General features: G+C 47.7%; 1 long non-coding RNA gene across 1 annotated transcript in view; it reads left to right on the top strand.

Moving 5' to 3' along the window:
• The window catches only part of LOC137634016 (uncharacterized), a 40,389-nt gene that overhangs the window by 11,971 nt on the left and 7,352 nt on the right, over positions 1-21,066 (top strand). Inside the window, exons 4-5 of the long non-coding RNA XR_011042421.1 lie at positions 13,515-13,723; positions 14,087-14,189. This is a non-coding gene — a long non-coding RNA (uncharacterized lncRNA). The remainder of the gene's footprint in view (positions 1-13,514; positions 13,724-14,086; positions 14,190-21,066) is intronic.

Here is a 21,066-nt window from a genome sequence, read left to right as displayed (position 1 = left end):
TCCTTCCCCTCATAAGGGAGTTAGGAGGCGCCTCTTCAGCTCGTCGTCCCCACAGTCCTCTGCGGAGGAGACGACTCGCCGTTTGCCGATCCTGCCAGCTACCACCTTAGACCTCTCCGGGGATCGTTCGCGTTCCCCTTCGGAGGAAGGTCGTCCTTCGGGACCCTGTGACCAGTCTCCCTCCAGACCTGCTGACTTGCTATCACCCTTCGAGGATGCTGATGCGCTTTACGCGCCACCTGAACCTGCCATTGTGTAGGCACCGGTCCCTTCGGGGCATAAGGGACTTGAGCATAAATCTGTACCTCTTGCCCTTAAGCGCCAGGTTAAACCTGCGCGCCCTCATGCTGCTGCCGTTCCAGTCTTAGCGTCATAGCGCTCATCTGCGCGCGTGCGCGCCCCTGTTCCTGTTACGCGCCACGGTTCCCGTGCGCGTCCACATCCTTCTGCGCCCCGGAGCCCGCCAGCAGTTCCTGATCTAGTGCGTCAGCGCTCACCTGCGCCCCAGCGTTCTCCGGTTCCTGCCACGTCGCGTGCAGTCCAAGAGGCTCCTAGGTTAGCGCACAGGTGCTCACAGGTACCTTTAGACTCGCAGTGCCCTTCTGGAGTTAGGCGCGCCCATCGCGCGCAGTTCCTGACACAGCGCACACGCGCTCGCCAGTGCGCTTCTACATCTCAGCTCGCAGTCCAGGAGGTGCCTAAGTTAGCTCACGGTCGCTCCCAGGTACCCCTGGACTCTCCTTCCAGACCATGCAATCCTGCATGCGCTCCTCCAGTTGCGCACCAGGTTCCAGTTTCTCTCAAGGCGCCCCATGCAACCCAACAGCGCACACCTGTGCGCCCTAATCCGATCGCGCGCCCATCAGAGCAGCGCACACCTGCGCGCCCACATCCTGATGCGGGCCCACTATCCCCTGCGCGCCCACAGGTTAATATACCTGCTCGAAGGGCTCAGCGCCTACCTGTGCTCCAACGCGCAGACTCACCCTCGCGCTATCCTGAACCTGCGCACTCATGCCCTCGCCCGATTTTCCCGGGTACGCGCCCATGCGTCACTACTCTCGCGCCCATCAGTACCACATCAGGATGCTGTGCGCCTTCGTATCCAGCCTCCTCACGATCCAGCTCCTGTGCGCCACACGCCCTCGCCATCTCCTACTCGCGCCAGCGCCATCTCTTACGCGCCCGCTCCACCAACCTCTCACGCCCGCGCTAATGCATTCCTATGGCACGCGATCCTTTCACGTGCGATCCTGGACAGGGCCCATCGCGCTACCTCCAGCGCGATCGTTGCCAGGCGGACAGGTCATCATCTCGTTCCCCTCCTCGCAAGGGCAGAACATTGCACTCGCCGGAGGAGGGGCAGTTCCTGGACAGGTCTAAGGACTCTTTTGTTTCAGCTTCTTTTCAGGCGAACCCTCGTTTGTCGACTCCTCCAAGGGATCGAACGATCCCCTTCCCTCCAGAGGGAGTGTCTGACAGCGCAACTTTCAGCCAGCAACCCTGGTCAGAGCTCTTGTGCAGGCTATGAAGCCCGTCCTCTCTGACGTGGGTCACAAATCAGTGGCAGCTTCCTCCCCCCTGAAGAGGAAGAGAGGAGTCCCCTTTGTGGAGACACCTCCGAGTGCTATCCTGTCTCCTCGCAGATCCTTGTGCAAGGCTCCTCCCCCACCCCAGACTTTCTCTCCCTCCCCTGCGAATGAGGATTACCCATCCTCAGGAGAGTCGGACGAGCAGGACCGTTCCCCCATCGCACCAATGGGGGGAACTCCTCTCCCTGAGAAGTCTTCTCGTTCAGGGGTGGAAAAGAGCCTTCAGCCATCGTTACTCGAGTCCTGTATCCCTCCCAGGAGGGGACCGAAGGACTCTAAGACGATTCCCAAGTCGTCGGCAAGGATCAGACAGGAGTCAGCTAGACCTTCCGAGGATGTCCACGTGTCCCCCCAGGAAGAGCCACTGGGGACAGGAGACTTTGCTGCCAGTCCTTCAGGAGGAGAGCACTAAGAGTCAGAACACGCGTTCTGGCAAGTCCTGACCCTCACGAGGAACCTCAACGGGATTCCAGACCCAGAGATTCCTCCTCGTGAGGGTAAGGACACGAGGCACCCAGAAACCCTCTAGGGCCAGTACAGCTTTGCCCTGGTCTCAGGGGATGAAGAGTGCCAGGGACAAGGTCGAGGGCCAGCTCTCTGAGCTTGCCTCTTCCAGTAGATCCAGCGCCGGTAACAAGCTCCTCCCTCCTCCTCGAGTCCATCAGAGGAGGTACTTGGAGATCCTTGAGGAGTCTTGTTTGGGTCTTCCAATTCACCACTCCGTGGAAGAACTCACCGGGGGAGTCCCTCTAGAGAGACTCTCCAACAGACACATGTCCTATTCAGCTACTGAGATCCTAAGCCAGGAGAATTTGGCGAAGTGTGCCATGCAGGCAACTTTGTGGCTTGACATCTGGCTGGGGTCTCTGGGCATCCTGGTGCGGTCTGAGTACCTGTCCAAAGAAAGCACCAGGAAGGCACTGGAGACATTCTTGCTCAGGCACGCGGACCATCAAGTTTCTGACCCACCAAGTCTCGAGCTTGTGGGCCAATACGATTCTCAAACGACGGGACGCAGTGGCTGAGAGATTCCACCAGAAGGTCCCCAGTTCGGATGTTAGCAGGCTCAGACACTCTTCTGTGCTCGGTAAGAGTTTGTTTGAGCTTAAGGACGTGGAGCTAACCGCTGAGAGGTGGAGGAAGTCCAACCAGGATTCCCTCATCCATAGGGCCGGACATCGAGGCCCTACAAACCTCCAGCAGTCCGGCTAAGGACACAAAGAAGACGACAGCAGCAAAGCCGAAGGTGTCTAAGCCCTTTCCTGCCAAGAGCAGAAGAAGCAAGAAGTCCTCCAGGGGAGGTAAGAACCCTAGAGGAAACGGCCGAGGCCGTAGACGCTAGGATTGGCAGTCCCCCTGCATGTCCACCAGTGGAGGGATGCCTACAAAGTTGCGCGGCAAGGTGGCAGCAACTCGGGGCAGATGCCTGGATGATTTCCGTAATCGTTCAGGGTTATCGTGTCCCATTCACAGCTTCTCTACCTCCCCTGACAACAAATCCAGTGTTGTTGAGCTCTCTTGCCATGGGATCGGCAAGAGGGCAAGCCCTTTGGGCAGAAGTCCAGACCATGTTGAAGAAGGACACTCTCCAAGAGGTAGTGGACGGGTCCCCAAGCTTCTACAATCGACTCTTTCTTGTAAAGGCCTTGTCTGGAGGCTGGAGACCAGTTATCGACCTCTCAACCCTGAACGGGTTTGTCAAACAGACTCCATTCAGTATGGAGACGGCAGACTCGGTCAGACTTGCAGTGAGACAAGACTTCATGTGTACACTGGACCTGAAGGACGCGTACTTCCAGATCCCAGTCCATCCGTCTTCAAGGAAGTACTTAAGATTTTGCCTAGATGACAAGATCTACCAGTTCAAGGTGCTGTGTTTCGGTCTCTCCACAGCCCCTCAGGTGTTCACCAGTGTTCATCCTGATATCATCGTGGGCTCACATGATCGGCATCCGTATCCTTCATTATCTGGACGACTGGCTGATCCTAGCGGACTCGGAGGCAACCCTTCTTCGCCACCGAGATAAGCTTCTCGAACATTGCCAGGATCTAGGGATCATGGGAAACCTTGTAAAATCCTCTCTGTAGCCCTCTCAGAAACTGGTATACCTAGGCATGGTCATAGACACCAATCTCCACAAAGCCTATCCATCAGACGACAGGATAGCAAGGCTGAGGAAGGTCGCGAGGCCTTTCCTCAATCGAGAAGAACTCCCAGCCCAAATGTGGTTGCGTCGTCTCGGCCACCTCTCCTCCCTGGCCCGTCTTGTTCCCAATGGTCGCCTCAGAATGAGATCTCTCCAGTGGCGACTCAAGTCCCGGTGGAATCAAGGACACGATTCCCCGGACACTTTGGTCCCTGTGGGTCATGGGGAACGGACAGACCTCCAGTGGTGGGTGGCAGACGAGAACCTATGAAAGGGAGTGGATCTTCTCGTCCTTCTCCTGGATTTGATGTTGTTCTCGGACGCATCAAAGAAAGGGTGGGGGCCCCACGTTCTGAACCACAGGACCTCAGGCCTGTGGTCAGAATCAGAAAAGTACCTTCACATAAACCTGCTAGAAATGAAGGCCGTGTTCCTGGTACTTCAGAAGTTCCACCAAGTCCTAGCGGGCCACTCTGTGGTGGTGATGAGCGACAACACCACGGTTGTGGCTTATATCAACAAGCAGGGAGGTACCTTTTTAGAACAGTTATCCCATCTTGCAGTAGAGATACTGAGATGGTCCAAAGTCCACTCGATCACACTAGCGGCTCGCTTCATTCCAGGCAAAAGGAATGTGCTCGCCAACAGTCTGAGCAGAGCGACGAAGATAGTGAGTACCGAGTGGTTTGGATCCTCGAGTAGCCAACAAAGACGGTGGATCTGTTCGCTACAGCACTGAACTTCAAGCTCCCGCTGTACTGCTCCCCAGTCCCGGACCCCAAGGCTCTCTGGCAGGATCCCTTCCAGCAATGGTAGGACAACATCGATTTGTACGCCTTTCCCCCGTTCTGTCTGATGAGGAGGGTGCTCAACAAGACCAGAATATCGGTCAATCTATCAATGACCCTGATAGCTCTGCTATGGCATCACGCAGAATGGTTCCCGGATCGTCTGCAACTCCTCACGGAGGTTCCGAGAGAACTCCCTCCACGTCACGAGCTACTCAAACAACCACACGCCAACATCTTCCACAAAGCCGTAGCTTCGCTTCGACTTCATGCCTGTAGACTATCCAGCATCTCCTCTCTGAGAGAGGATTTTTGCAACAAGTTGCGAACAGGATGTCTGGTCACCTGCGCAAGTCATCCGCAGGGGTCTACCAGGCGAAGTGGCGAGTCTTCTGTGGTTGGTGTGGTGGAAGGGGTATCTCTCCACTCGATGCCACTATTCCAGCAATAGCGGAGTTCCTCGTGTATTTGCGGGAGGAAATGCGCCTTTCAGTCTCGGCAGTGAAAGGCTATCGCTCAGCCTTAAGTGTAGACTTCAGGCTTAGAGGAATGGACATTTCTTCCTCGCTGGAACTTTCCCTTCTCATACGAAGTTATGAACTTACCTGCCCTCAGTCGGAAGCGAGACCTCCTCCATGGAACGTGGTTCGAGTTCTCAGGTCTCTAAAGAGACCTCCCTACGAACCATTACGCCAGGCTTCAGATCGCCACCTTACCTGGAAGACTGTTTTCCTGCTAGCATTGGCCTCTGCCAAGTGAGTCGGTAAACTGCATGGCTTCAGATTGCCACCTTACCTGGAAGACTTTTCCTGCTAGCATTGGCCTCTGCCAAGTGAGTCGGTGAACTGCATGGTCTCTCGTACGTCATCGCCAATTCAAGGGGATGGGAGGAGGTAACGTTCAGATGCGTCCCTGAGTTTGTTGCCAAGACTCAGAATCCGCGAGTGCCAGACCCTAGGTTCGACTCTTTCCAGGTTTCAAGTCTTCGTTCTGTAACAGATGACCCAGACCATCTCCTACTGTGCCCAGTGAGGAGTCTGAGGTTGTATCTTAAAAGAACAGCTGCAGTTCGTCCCCAGGTGCAAGCCTTGTTTGTGAGCACTTGGAAAATGAAGAGGAGGGTCACCAGGAATACTGTCTCGGCCTGGATTCGCAAGGTAATACATCTGGCCTTAAATCCTGACCCTTCTCCGTCACGTCACCCTAGAGCGCATGATGTCGGAGGCATAGCTACATCCCTGGCCTTCAAGGGTAAAATTATTCAGTGACGCAGGTCCTACAAGCTGGGGTGTGGAAGCGTCAGACCACCTTCACGGCCCACTACAGGAGGCTCGATACGTTCTCTATTGGCCCTGTGGTGGCTGCACAACAGCTGGTCTAACCTCAGTCTCCTTTATGGACAAGTAGCAGAAGGTTGAGGGCATTGTTACCCAGTTTTAGTCTGCGTGAATGAAAAGATCTGTCTGGCCCTTATTCTTTTCTTCATCCTCTCCTCCCTTGGAGAAAGCAGCATCCTGGGTTCTCTTCATAGCTGACCTCGAACCACTGCAGGTAAACCATGCTTCCTTGTGTTCCTAGTATTAAGTGTAATACTGTCATGTCCCCATACCCTGGCAAGGTGGTATTGGGAGAGTCCTAGCCTAGATTACCATCTGAAGAATTCCAGGTCAACTTCCTAGGACGAGTCACTTCCTCACCTTCACACACAGCTTATATAGGCCGCAGGAGTTTCACAGCATGCTAGCGAGGAGCAGGGACTCCTTATTTCTTGAGTACTTACACACTCGAATATGGAATCCCCAGGCAAGCCAAAGCCAGTATGGCAGGGACTTGCCTCACTTCTTAAGGGTTGAGTCACCCCATGTAAATAGCGTGGTTTGTATTTCAGTTACGGAACAAATGACAAATTCATAGATAATTTGTATTTTTCCTAACTTTACAAACCTTAGCTATTTACACATACAGTGATACCTCAGGATACGAAAGTAATCCGTTCAGGATACGGTTTCGTATGCTGATTTTTTCGTATCCTGAGTCGCGTTTTACATGTAAATAGCCTAATCCGTTCCAGGCCTTACGAAAAGACACCTTTTCTTTCATAAACACGCTAAACTGTAGTAATAAACATGCAATGCAGCCATTTCTATCATTCAATAATTAACCCAACCATTAAAAACAGCCTAATCCATTCCAGAAACCACCATGAGATTATTCAATAATGTAGTTTTAGCCTAGTTATCTCCTCCAAGCCCTAAGAAAACGGTCCGTTTTCTTTACTACTGTATAAAAGTTACGGTACAGTATGTACTGTAAAGCATTTGGATCAGTGAAGGTGTACTGTTACCTGTACACTGAAATTAAGGGTTGATACCCTGAAAAAAAAAGTTACAGTTAATTAACAAAAAAGTTGAAACTTACCTTTTGATTGAGACGATGTTCGATAGCGAAGTCGCGGCAGAGGAGGATGGCATAAGGCAGAAAACATAAGTGACTGAATACGTACAGTAATTTACACACTTAACACATTAACACTTAAACTTTACAAAATAAAAAAATGGCAGAAATAATTAACACTCAACATTACGTATGGAAAACTATAAAATGAAAGAAAAAATTACTTTAACACTTAACAGTAACATAAAACTTAAAATTTGATTTTTTTTTTGCTTTTTTATAACTTTACGTGTTTCACATTTTCTAAATTTCTTCTACTTCTTCATCACTTTCTTTTTTCTGTTTCTTTTCTTTACTTTCACCTTTGGATCCTCGAGTAGCCAACAAAGACGGTGGATCTGTTCGCTACAGCACTGAACTTCAAGCTCCCGCTGTACTGCTCCCCAGTCCCGGACCCCAAGGCTCTCTGGCAGGATCCCTTCCAGCAATGGTAGGACAACATCGATTTGTACGCCTTTCCCCCGTTCTGTCTGATGAGGAGGGTGCTCAACAAGACCAGAATATCGGTCAATCTATCAATGACCCTGATAGCTCTGCTATGGCATCACGCAGAATGGTTCCCGGATCGTCTGCAACTCCTCACGGAGGTTCCGAGAGAACTCCCTCCACGTCACGAGCTACTCAAACAACCACACGCCAACATCTTCCACAAAGCCGTAGCTTCGCTTCGACTTCATGCCTGTAGACTATCCAGCATCTCCTCTCTGAGAGAGGATTTTTGCAACAAGTTGCGAACAGGATGTCTGGTCACCTGCGCAAGTCATCCGCAGGGGTCTACCAGGCGAAGTGGCGAGTCTTCTGTGGTTGGTGTGGTGGAAGGGGTATCTCTCCACTCGATGCCACTATTCCAGCAATAGCGGAGTTCCTCGTGTATTTGCGGGAGGAAATGCGCCTTTCAGTCTCGGCAGTGAAAGGCTATCGCTCAGCCTTAAGTGTAGACTTCAGGCTTAGAGGAATGGACATTTCTTCCTCGCTGGAACTTTCCCTTCTCATACGAAGTTATGAACTTACCTGCCCTCAGTCGGAAGCGAGACCTCCTCCATGGAACGTGGTTCGAGTTCTCAGGTCTCTAAAGAGACCTCCCTACGAACCATTACGCCAGGCTTCAGATCGCCACCTTACCTGGAAGACTGTTTTCCTGCTAGCATTGGCCTCTGCCAAGTGAGTCGGTAAACTGCATGGCTTCAGATTGCCACCTTACCTGGAAGACTTTTCCTGCTAGCATTGGCCTCTGCCAAGTGAGTCGGTGAACTGCATGGTCTCTCGTACGTCATCGCCAATTCAAGGGGATGGGAGGAGGTAACGTTCAGATGCGTCCCTGAGTTTGTTGCCAAGACTCAGAATCCGCGAGTGCCAGACCCTAGGTTCGACTCTTTCCAGGTTTCAAGTCTTCGTTCTGTAACAGATGACCCAGACCATCTCCTACTGTGCCCAGTGAGGAGTCTGAGGTTGTATCTTAAAAGAACAGCTGCAGTTCGTCCCCAGGTGCAAGCCTTGTTTGTGAGCACTTGGAAAATGAAGAGGAGGGTCACCAGGAATACTGTCTCGGCCTGGATTCGCAAGGTAATACATCTGGCCTTAAATCCTGACCCTTCTCCGTCACGTCACCCTAGAGCGCATGATGTCGGAGGCATAGCTACATCCCTGGCCTTCAAGGGTAAAATTATTCAGTGACGCAGGTCCTACAAGCTGGGGTGTGGAAGCGTCAGACCACCTTCACGGCCCACTACAGGAGGCTCGATACGTTCTCTATTGGCCCTGTGGTGGCTGCACAACAGCTGGTCTAACCTCAGTCTCCTTTATGGACAAGTAGCAGAAGGTTGAGGGCATTGTTACCCAGTTTTAGTCTGCGTGAATGAAAAGATCTGTCTGGCCCTTATTCTTTTCTTCATCCTCTCCTCCCTTGGAGAAAGCAGCATCCTGGGTTCTCTTCATAGCTGACCTCGAACCACTGCAGGTAAACCATGCTTCCTTGTGTTCCTAGTATTAAGTGTAATACTGTCATGTCCCCATACCCTGGCAAGGTGGTATTGGGAGAGTCCTAGCCTAGATTACCATCTGAAGAATTCCAGGTCAACTTCCTAGGACGAGTCACTTCCTCACCTTCACACACAGCTTATATAGGCCGCAGGAGTTTCACAGCATGCTAGCGAGGAGCAGGGACTCCTTATTTCTTGAGTACTTACACACTCGAATATGGAATCCCCAGGCAAGCCAAAGCCAGTATGGCAGGGACTTGCCTCACTTCTTAAGGGTTGAGTCACCCCATGTAAATAGCGTGGTTTGTATTTCAGTTACGGAACAAATGACAAATTCATAGATAATTTGTATTTTTCCTAACTTTACAAACCTTAGCTATTTACACATACAGTGATACCTCAGGATACGAAAGTAATCCGTTCAGGATACGGTTTCGTATGCTGATTTTTTCGTATCCTGAGTCGCGTTTTACATGTAAATAGCCTAATCCGTTCCAGGCCTTACGAAAAGACACCTTTTCTTTCATAAACACGCTAAACTGTAGTAATAAACATGCAATGCAGCCATTTCTATCATTCAATAATTAACCCAACCATTAAAAACAGCCTAATCCATTCCAGAAACCACCATGAGATTATTCAATAATGTAGTTTTAGCCTAGTTATCTCCTCCAAGCCCTAAGAAAACGGTCCGTTTTCTTTACTACTGTATAAAAGTTACGGTACAGTATGTACTGTAAAGCATTTGGATCAGTGAAGGTGTACTGTTACCTGTACACTGAAATTAAGGGTTGATACCCTGAAAAAAAAAGTTACAGTTAATTAACAAAAAAGTTGAAACTTACCTTTTGATTGAGACGATGTTCGATAGCGAAGTCGCGGCAGAGGAGGATGGCATAAGGCAGAAAACATAAGTGACTGAATACGTACAGTAATTTACACACTTAACACATTAACACTTAAACTTTACAAAATAAAAAAATGGCAGAAATAATTAACACTCAACATTACGTATGGAAAACTATAAAATGAAAGAAAAAATTACTTTAACACTTAACAGTAACATAAAACTTAAAATTTGATTTTTTTTTTGCTTTTTTATAACTTTACGTGTTTCACATTTTCTAAATTTCTTCTACTTCTTCATCACTTTCTTTTTTCTGTTTCTTTTCTTTACTTTCACCTTCTAATTCTTCATCACTTCCTCTTTTCTGTTTCTTTTCTTCACTTTCACCTTCGTCTTGGCCTACTAATACTGCTGGCGTCTTTAATAAGAAACTATCCATGGAAGCTTGTTTCTGTCTACTTTACAACACATTTCTAAAAAGCGTTAGGCAAACGTCATTGCAGTGTTGAAGCGCACGGTTGGTATAAACTTTTTCTGTATGTTCCTTTTCAACGTAGTCTGCCATTTTATGGAAACATGCAAGAATTTCCTTGATGTCTGCCGTTTTCAAAGGTGTAACATCCTCCTCATCACCGCTAGAGAACTGCTCTTGAACAACACTCATTTGCATCGTCTCCAACTCCTTCAGGTCGTCCGTCGTCAACTCCTCGTGGTGCTCCTCAATAAGTTCATCTATATCCTCGGCGCTAACTTCCAGCCCCATGGACGTACCAAGATGTACGATGTCACCCACCTCAGACTGCTGAATGGGTTCAGGATCGTCAACGATCTCTGCTTCGCCTCCAGGCTTCCCGAACCCCTCGAAGTCTCGTGCAGAGACAACATCAGGCCACAGCTTTCTCCAAGATGAGTTCAGGGTATGCCTCGAAACTTCCTGCTAAGCGAGATCGATGAGTTTGAGGCATATCACGATATTAAAATGATCTTTCCAGAATTCACGCAGAGTGAGGTTTGTACTTTCGGTGACTTGGAAACATCTCTGGAAGAGATGCTTCGTGTACAATTTTTTGAAATTAGAAATAACTTGCTGGTCCATGGGCTGGAGGAGAGGGGTGGTGTTAGGCGGTAGATACAGGACCTTTATGAAGGAATACTCGGCCAGAAGATATTCCTCGGGGCCAGGAGGGTGAGCTGGAGCATTGTCCAACACCAGCAGACATTTCATAGGGAGGCGCTTTTCTTCCAAATATTTGCGGACAGTCGGACCGAAGCAGACATTCACCCAATCAATGAAAAGTTGCCTCGTTACCCAGGCTTTAGCATTCGCCCTCCACATCACGGGAAGGTTCTCCTTGATGACTTTGTGGGCTTTGAAGGCTCGGGGATTTTTAGAATGGTACACCAGCAGGGGCTTTATCTTGGAGTCCCCACTGTCGTGTGTGCAAAAAGCAAGGGTAAGCCTGTCCTTCATAGGCTTATGTCTGGGTAGCCTCTTCTCCTCCGCCGTGATGAACGTCCGACGAGGCATTTTCTTCCAGAAAAGCCCAGTTTCGTCGCAATTGAAAACTCGCTGCGAACTGTAGCCTTCCTGCAGAGTCAACTCTTCAAACGTTTTAACAAAGTCTTCGGCGGCCTTCGTGTCCGAGCTGGCTGCCTCCCCATGCCGTACCACTGAATGAATACCAGTCCTTCTCTTGAATTTATCGAACCACCCCCGAGAAGCCTTGAACTCTGGGGGTTCCTGCTGGGATGTTCCTTCTCCTGCCCCTTCTTCGGCCTGAGAACGCACGAGATCACCGAAAATGACGGAGGCCTTCTGGCAAATTGTAGTCTCAGTGATGGTGTCTCCTGAGATCTCTTTGTCTTTGATCCACACAAGAAGCAGCCTCTCCATCTCGTCATGCACGTGGGTTCTCTTGTTGGATAAAATAGTGACGCCCTCAGAAGGGGTCACTGCTTTGATGGCCGCCTTCTGCTTCAGGATGCTGCCTATCGTAGACGGATTCCGGCCATACTCCTTGTCGATCAAACTTAAACGCATGCCAGACTCGTATTTTTTCACGATTTGGAGTTTCGTCTCCATCGAGAGCATCGTCGTCGTCTTCTTTCCTTCGGCAACATTCTTGGGACCCATGGCTACAGTATTAAGCTCAATAATACACTACGTACGTTATATACTATGTAGTAAACACTAATACAGTACAGTGCACAGTAAAGAATGTTTAATAACGATAACACGTGCCGTACGAATGTATTTAACACTACGTCAAACAAGCAAAAGCACACGAAGTCAATGTTAACGATACCGCAGTCGGAACGAAAAGAGAGAGAGAGATGAACGCCCGTGCGTAAGGAAGGTGGGATAGTTGCCGACCAATAGGAAAGCAGGATCTTATGGCGTCAGCTAGCATCCGTGTAGGGAGATAACCGATGGGTGAGCGGGAGGCTGTGAGTGAGTTTACCTAAGTTCAAAGTCTGGCGGCGCGCGCTTTTTAAAGTTACTCTCAGCGGCGAGTTGGGATCGCGTAAGCTTTTCGTATACTGGGGCATAAAAATCTTCGTATCGCTTTTCGTACCCTGAATTTTTCGTAAGCAGAAACTTTCTTATCCAGAGGTATCACTGTATTTGCCCGCCTGCCCTGTCCCCGGGATAAGTCCTACCTCTAAGCAAAGTGAAGCATTCACTGGTGTGTGTGTGAGGGGGGGGGGTAGTAAGCTACCCTTCCCTACACCCCCCCCCCCCCCCCGCTAACTAGCGGTGGGGTAGTAAACCCTCGTTAAAATTCTAATGGCTCATCATTCAGCTACGCCGAAGTAATTACCCCATATAAATAGTTAAGGTTTGTATAGTTAGGAAAATACAAATTATCTACGAATTTGTCATATTTCTTAATGGAAAGTCCGCAACTTGCAAACTTTGTAGGTTCTAGGGAGCTTTTGTCATTCAAATTCTGTTCAATTTTGCTGTAGTGTAAGGTTCACCTAACTCACCTGTCAAGTGACAGTAGATATCAAACATATTTTAGTTGATTGTCCTGTTTTCAATCTTCAGAGGACCCATTTTCTACAGGACAAACTTTTAGGAGATATATTGGGGGAAAATTTAGATTAGATAATTTTATTAAATTTTTTTAATAGTTTTAAACCCTCTTTATTTTGCATTCATATATTATTGTATGAAAGTTGTGCGATTGATTTTAGAAGTTAGAATGATACCAAATGTAAGAGTACAGGTAGGGTTGATTCATTTGCATTACACAGCGCTGAAAAGGGCCTTTGATGCCCCAGTGCTTGGCTTAAGATCTAAGTTTTATATTCAATTCAAGGCTTCACCTACAGGTACCTCACATGCCTATGATTTTCATCTGCAAGATTCAACAAAGTCCAGTTTCATGTTGCAAATGTCATCTTATTTATATAGTATAGTTTTATTGCAGTATTTCGTTATGAAATTCTTATACAGTATTGAAGGTTTATGATTTCAGTTGGATTTGTAAGTTTATGACCTTCTTACAGTACTGTATAGTATACAGTTAGTTTATGATAGTTAATTCCTAGCAGTTAGTACTTTTATGCTGTTAGAAGCTCCTTCCTAGTAGGTGGCAATATTCAATTACTACTAATGACAGGCATTTGTACATATTTAAGCTGATTGTAGACACAATTTTCCTCCGAATTTTTAACGCCATGGTCGCCGTATCTTGCAGCGACTGGTGGCTGGGCCGACTAGGATAATGTCCACTACAAGTACCTGCACTACCGCTCGGTCGCCCAGCGCGAGAAGGTGGAGAGAGAGCGGAAGAGGTCCTCCTCTCGGAAATCTTCGTACTTAAGTCTCTCCGAGAAGTTCAGCCTCTCCTTGACGTTCATGATCGGGCGGAAGTCTCTCTCGTCCTTTTCTTCCCTGTCGTCCAAGGTGGGTCTCTCTCTCTCTCTCTCTCTCTCTCTCTCTCTCTCTCTCTCTCTCTCTCTCTCTCTCTCTTTTTTGTCATAGAATGGCTATTCTAAAGTGAATCTTATTCAACTTCAGAAGTGCAATTATCAATCTAGTATCAACTTAGGCTCATATACACTACATGTCACTTACAGATATTATCAAACTGTCTCTTCAACTTACCAAACTTGTTTACTCATCACTCAAGTCTCTTAAATTACATAATTGTAAAATAGTTTATTTTGTCTAGATACTTATATTGAATGTTCAAGTATAGATTTTAACATAAGGTTTTTATTGTCGAACACCTAAAACATCCATTAAATTTTTCCCATGTTGTTCTAGGGGGATCCTGGCCTGACCTCAGAGCTGGCCCCCTGTGTCGCCGAAGAAGACGTGGACGGACTTCCTGACAACATATTCATGGAGGAAGTCGACCTCTCGAAAGGTCAGTCGAAGAAGAGGCTTGTGTTTGCCTTGATGATCTGGTTTCTCGCATTATCCTTTCTCCAACACTGCAGTATCAATATATAGGGATGCTACTTAACCCTTTTACCCCCAAAGGACGTACTGGTATGTTTCACAAAAGCCATCCCTTTACCCCCATGGACGTACCGGTACGTCCTTGCAAAAAAATGCTATAAAAATTTTTTTCATATTTTTGATAATTTTTTGAAAAAATTTAGGCATTTTCCAAGAGAATGAGCTCAACCTGACCTCTCTATGACAAAAATTAAGGCTGTTAGAACAATTAAAAAAAAAATATACTGCAAAATGTGCTGGGAAAAAAATAACCCCTTGGGTGTTAAGGGTTGGAAATTTCCAAATACCCCGGGGGTAAAAGGGTTAATATAGCTGTGCGTATAGGGCTCGGTTTGAGTTCCACCATGTAACCTTTAGTCAGTCAAAGATTTTAATGTCTTTGGTATTTAGATTTTATTTTTAAATATGTAACTTCCCTGGTAGTTACATATATATATAGCTTAATCCCGCCGATACGTTGCTTGCACGGCAGAAATTCAAAATTCGCGGCAATCGCCGACAGATGGCCAAGTGATCATACCTGTGCCCCCTCTAACCAGGTACCTGGAACTATTCCCATTAGTCCTCGGAAATTCCCTGCCGTCGTTCTAGCAACACGTCGGAAATTCGCTCTACTTTGTTTGGGTTTTTAACTACAAATTGGTGAAGTACCCATTCCTTTGTTTTTTGTTTTTTTTTTATGGCTTTCGCTGATATTAGATTTTCCTTTCTTTTTCACACGAATAGGATAGTTTTTTATTTTTTGGTCAACTTGGACAGTTTATTTTAACTTGATTTTCTAGATGGCTACCTCTGTTGTTAGATTTTGTGTGAAGGGCTGCAAGACTGGCTTCCAAAAGCTGCTCTTGATCCCCTACACAGTATGTAGAAATGCAGAGGGCATGTGTGTATTTTTATTTTGGAATATGATCGCTATATTCGTAAGCTTTAAAGGGATAGGATCAAGGAATTTTTCCCCCTAGTTTAAAACTAACGAACAACTCTTAAAGACAAGATGGTGGAAGGAAATCATTCCGCCAACACTATGATGTCACAAATCATGTGACGTAAACTCCTAGCAGAATGCCTTGAAGGAATTCATTCCACCATCGCTATGACGTCACAAATCATGCGACATAAACTACATAGTATGACTTGCAAATATGTAAATTCTTTTCTTTTTCTCACAAGAAATGTAAAGAAAATACTAACTTACTAAACATAAGTATTTTAATTTTTATAATGTAGGGAAATATTTTATTTTTAAGTAAATATTTGTCCTATTAGTATACTTTCTTTAGTTAATCATCGATTTATTATAGAGATTTCACTAGCGTACAGTCAATTTACGCTACATAGTACTTTTGATGACCGTTACAGGTTCACAATACTTTGTATCGTAATTTAATTTTTCGATATTGAGAATACTAATATTAATCATTTAGCCTATTAAATTTTCATTCTAGCCCTTGGCGAAAGAGTATAATCTCTCGCAACGGGCAGGTCTGATGTGAAATAGTTAAAAGTGCTAGTGTTCAGTGCTTAAATCAGTGCAGTGGAGGATACGGCTGCTCGAACCTGTCGTTCTCCTAGCCCTGGACCTCTTCCATGCTCCCCAACCCCTGGGAGAAGGAATGTTGACAGGCAAAGGGAGGCGAGAGGCGTTAGCCCCCGAGCAGTTGTCCCCTCGAGCGTACCTGTTGACGCTTCTAAGGACGCTCGCCCTCGCCATGGGAAAGGCGAGGTAAAAGTGTTATCTTCGCCGTCGTATGACGCAGCTCACAGACGTGGCTGCCGTCTTACGTTTTTCCCTTCCTGCTAGACAAGAAGAGAGTTGCACGCTATGGAACCGAGCGTCGAGATCGCAAACATCATAGTTCCGAGCGTCGAGATCGCGAACGTCATAGTTCCGAGCGTCAAGATTGTGAACGTCATAGAGCAGGCTGGACGCATGCAGGACGCACTGCAAGCAGCATGCCTGTCAGAGCTTCAACGGTCCTTTACGTCCCTGTTTGACGTTTACAAGTCACAAACAGAGGAAGCTCGCAAGAAGGAACCTAAGGACGTCAACAGACCTAGGAAGAGAATAAGATCTGAGCGAGACGCGAACACCCTACAAGACGCGGAATCACGGCAAGCTGCAACGCTCGTGGACGCGTTACGGGAGGCGGCAAGGATCTTGACGCTCCCTCACAGCATGCTGGACGCAAGCAGGACACTTCCCCGCAGCATACTGGACGCATACTGTACTTGACGCTCCCTCGCAGCATGCTGGACGCACGCGAGCAGGACGCTTCCCCACAGCAGCTGCATGTAGGTCGCATGCAAGCATGATGCTTCCTTGGAGCATGCTGGACGCATGCATGACGCTCCCTCGCAGCATGCTTGACGCAGGCATGATGCTATCTCGCAGGATGCACGCAAGCATGACGCTTCCTCGTAGCAGGGTGGACGCATGCATGATGCTCCTTCGCAGCAGGCGGGACACAAGCAGGCAAGACGAGGCGTGTTTCTCCCACTTGTTCACATCGGAGATCGCTAACCCTTTAGAAGAGATCTCAGAGGAGGAAACGCAGGAAACTCTTCATGCAGCAGATCTTAAAAGATTATTGGCAGTTCTGGCGGACTTATATCCGGAGGACTTTCAGCAGGTTGTACCTCGGAGCCTGCCTTCGCAGTTTTTTTTTTTTTTTTTGAAGGGTTGACCCCAGAAACCTTCCTCTTTCAAGAAAACAGTGTTATCCAGATCGGTCTAGAGGGCTTTTTCGACTCTGAACGATTGGATTCTCGAGAAATGAACAAGGAAGGACAACCTTTTCCTTCCCCTTACGAGATTGGCTTCTAGATCCTGTGTGTGGTACGAGACTGGGGAGGTTCTCAGTTTGAAAGTTCCTGCCTCCTCCAAAGGAGACTTCTCCAGACTCGTTGACGCCTCGCGTAGATCAGCCATGACTAAGGCTAGGTGATGTGGTCTACGTCGGAGATGTATCACTTGCTGAAGGACATCTTCAGAACAATCGAGGTCTTCAGCTTGATGGACTGGACTCTAGGAGTCCTCATAGACGTCACAGACAAGAAGAACGAGACGCAGATGCACCTTATTGCCTGTCTCGATAAAGCCGTGAGGGACAGGTCGGTCGAACTCACAGCCCTTTTTTTTCACAGCAGGTATTATTAAGAAAGAGCTATGCTGTTTCTTTCCTGTCGTCAGGATTGACTCTCGCTCAGAGAGCAGAGCTCTTGTATGCTCCCTTGACCAAATACCTCTTCCCTTCAGAGCTAGTGAAGGACTTATCGGTAGCTCTTGCGCACAAGCAACGCAAAATCTGATTACAAGGACTGCGAGGAAAGTTCTTCCGGCTAAATTTTTAGCCAGGAAGGAGAAGGAAGCTCCTCCCACGTGTCAGCCCTTTCGTGGGAGAACCTTTCTAGAAGAGGACAGAGAATGGCTGCTGGAGGGCAACCTCGTAGCCCCAAGCAGCAACCGAAACCCAAAAAGTGAACTCAATCTCCAGACACAGGTATCCCACTACTGGCAGCAGCTCTTCAAGAGCAGGTAAACCAGATGCTGTCAAAAGCAGCAATAGAAGTGGTAGAAGTCCTCTCGTCAGTGGGATTTTATAACAGACTTTTTCTAGTTCCAAGAACTCGGGGGGTTGGAGACCTGTTCTGGACGTAAGTCCTCTGAACAAGTTTGTAAGCAGTCAAGTCATCTGTGTCAGTCCTAGCAGGCACCAGACAAGGAGACTGGATGGTGTCGATAGATTGGCAGGACGCAGATTTTTACGTTCCAATCCACCCAAACTACAGAAAACTTCTGAGTCGTTTACCAAGAAACTACTTATCAGTTCGAAGCACTTTGTTTTGGGACTAGCACGGCTCCCTACATTTTCACTCGAGTGGTCTCCAACGTGGCTCGCTGGCTACATCTGAAAGGGGTATGGATATCAATGTACCTGGACAATTGGCTAATCAAAGCCAAGTTGCAAGAAAAGTGTCTGGAGTATCTTCAAGTTACAATGTCTTTGACGCAACAGCTAGGTCTGGTTGTAAATCTGGCCAAATCGCAACTGACACCCTCACAAAACATCATCTACCTGGGGATGAGGATTCAATCAGTGGTTTTTTGGGCCTTTCCAGCCCTGAAACGCATTCTAGAATGCCTTAGAAAGGTGGAGCACTTCCTAGACAGATGGACCTGCTCGGTGAGAGAATGGATGAGTCTGCTGGTTACCCTCTCCTCAATCAAGCAATTCGTATCCCTGGGAAGACTTCATTTACGGCCTCTACAATTCCATCTATCTAACTATTGGACAAGAGACCAAGGCCTAGAGACGTGGATTCCGATTCCTCTGGGCATCAGGAATCAGTTGAGTTGGTGGAACGATACCAACAAACTCCCAGAAGGCCTCGAACTTCAACAGAAGAACCCCGACCTAGTGTTGTATTCTGATGCATCAGACATGGGGTGGGGTGCATCACTGGGGAAGGGCGAGATCTCGGGTCTGTAGAAAGAGTTTTCAGAAGGAATGGCATATAAACATCAAGGAGCTAATGGCCATTCATCTAGCACAGATGCACTTCCAGGAGGAAGTCCAGGGCAAGTTAGTTCAGGTCAACGCAGACAACACCACAGCGTTGGCCTACATCAGGAAACAGGGAGGGACTCGCTCAGATTCCCTTTACGAGGCAGCGAAAGATCTCCTACTGTGGGCGAAAGCGAGGAATATAACCCTGATACACGCTTCATAGAGGGGGAGAAGAATGTCAGGGGGGATCTTCTCAGCAGAGAAAGACAAGTGCTCACAACAGAGTGGATCCTACGTCACGAGGTGTGCACCAGCCTTTTGATGCTGTGGGGAGAACCCTCAATAGAGCTCTTCGCTACACAGAAGACAAAGAGGTTAACAGTTTATTGCTCTCCAGTCCCAGTCCAGGAAGCAGTGGCAGTGGACGCCTTTCGCGTGGAGTGGGAAGGACTAGACGTGTACGCTTTTCCACCGTTCAAGATCCTGGACAGAGTCTTGAAAAAGTTCAGGGAGTCGAACAACGCCCGCATGACCCTGATAGCTCCGTTTTGGTCCTTGAGACCTTGTAGTGCAGAAGTGATGGAGTGGCTGGTAGATACCCCCAGAGCGTTGCCAAGTCAGAACAATCTACTCAGACAGCCACACATAGAGAGGCACCATCAAAATCTCCCCGCTCTCAATCTAACTGCCTTTCGACTATCGAAAAGCTGGCAAAAGCGAAGGGCTTTTCGAGGGAAGCTGCAAGAGCTAGGAGGATGGTTCAAGATTAGCAACCTTTCCTCTTCCAGTACTTCTCTAACCCAAATAGCAGATTTTCTGCTACATTATTGAACGAAAGAAAAGATTGGCTGTATCGACCATCAAGGGATACCGCAGCATGCTAGCCTCCGTCTTCCGTCACAGACATATTGACGTGTCAGGAAACAAGGATCTCTCGGACCTCATTAGATCTTTTGAGACCGCAAAAAGTAAGGACAACCCAACCCCCTCTTGGAACCTGGATGTAGTCCTGGCATATTTGACCTCGAGCAGGTTTGAACCTCTCGACAAGGCTTCTTGGAAGGATATTACTAAAAAGACTATTCCTGGTTATGTTAGCGACAGCCAAGAAAGTAGGAGAGTTGCAAGCCATCAGCAAGAAGGTGGGCTTCAATGGAGACAATGCAATTTGCTCCCTTCAGCTAGGTTGTCTCGCCAAGAACGAGAATCCTCCGCGACCTTGTCCCAGATCCTTTACCATTCCAGGGTTATCTCACTTAGTAGGATGGGAAAAGAAGAAAGGCCTTTGTCCAGTGAGAGCTCTAGAATTTTATCTTCAGGCGACCAAAACCTGAGAGGACAAGCAGATAACCTCTGGTGCTCGGTTTAAAAGCCCTCTTTACATTTATCAAAGAATGCTCTTGCATTTTTTATTAAGGATTTGATAAGGGAAGCTCACCAGAACTGTGAGGAGAGAAGCTTTCCAATCCTTAAGGTCAAACCACATGAGGTTAGAGCTGTGGCGACTTCTATGGCGTATAGACACAATAAGTCAAAGTCGATTTTGGAGGCGATATTCTGGCGAAGTAAATCAATCTTCGCAGATTGCTACCTTAAAGAGGTACAGACCCAACATGAAGATTGTTGCTCCCTGGGTCCGTATGTTGCCTCCGGCGTCGTAGTTGGAGAAGGTACTACTGCCTCTATCTTATAACCTTTTATTATATACCCTTGCCTTTTTCTTGAACTTGGTATCACAGGTTGTCTGTGAAGGTTGTTGCAGCCTTCCACAGTCTGGAACGCAAGTCAAGTTAGTTTTTATGGTTTGTGCTTTTAGTTTATTTTTGAGTAGGTAGTCAGAATCATTGTCCATGGCTATGCCAGGATAGCAGGGTGGAGGTCTAGCCACGTTAAGGTCGAGGACCTTGTGGCAGCCCCACAGAGACTTTAACAGCCCCCTTGGTGGATCGCTGAGTGTCTCGAGGAACGCAAGCAAATGAGGCATAAAAACCTATGAAGCCAGCTTCCTTATCAGGTATGCCAGGATAGCAAGGGTGGAGGTCTAGCCGCGTTAAGGTCGTGGACCTTGTGGCAGCCCCACAGAGACTTTTACAGCCCCCTGGGTGGATCGCCAAGTCTCTTAAGGAATGCAGGCAATGAGGAAGGATAACTATGAAGCCAGCTTCCTTATCAGCTAAGAACCAGATTATTGGTACAGCTAATTTGTAGCTATTAATAATTATACGAATTCCTGACAGGGTTGAGGTTTTTAACTCGCCACCAATGATGTCAATC

This window comes from Palaemon carinicauda, chromosome 43, assembly GCF_036898095.1.
Source record: "Palaemon carinicauda isolate YSFRI2023 chromosome 43, ASM3689809v2, whole genome shotgun sequence".
In the NCBI taxonomy this organism is placed as follows: domain Eukaryota; kingdom Metazoa; phylum Arthropoda; class Malacostraca; order Decapoda; family Palaemonidae; genus Palaemon; species Palaemon carinicauda.
This window is presented reverse-complemented; position numbering and strand designations above follow the sequence as displayed.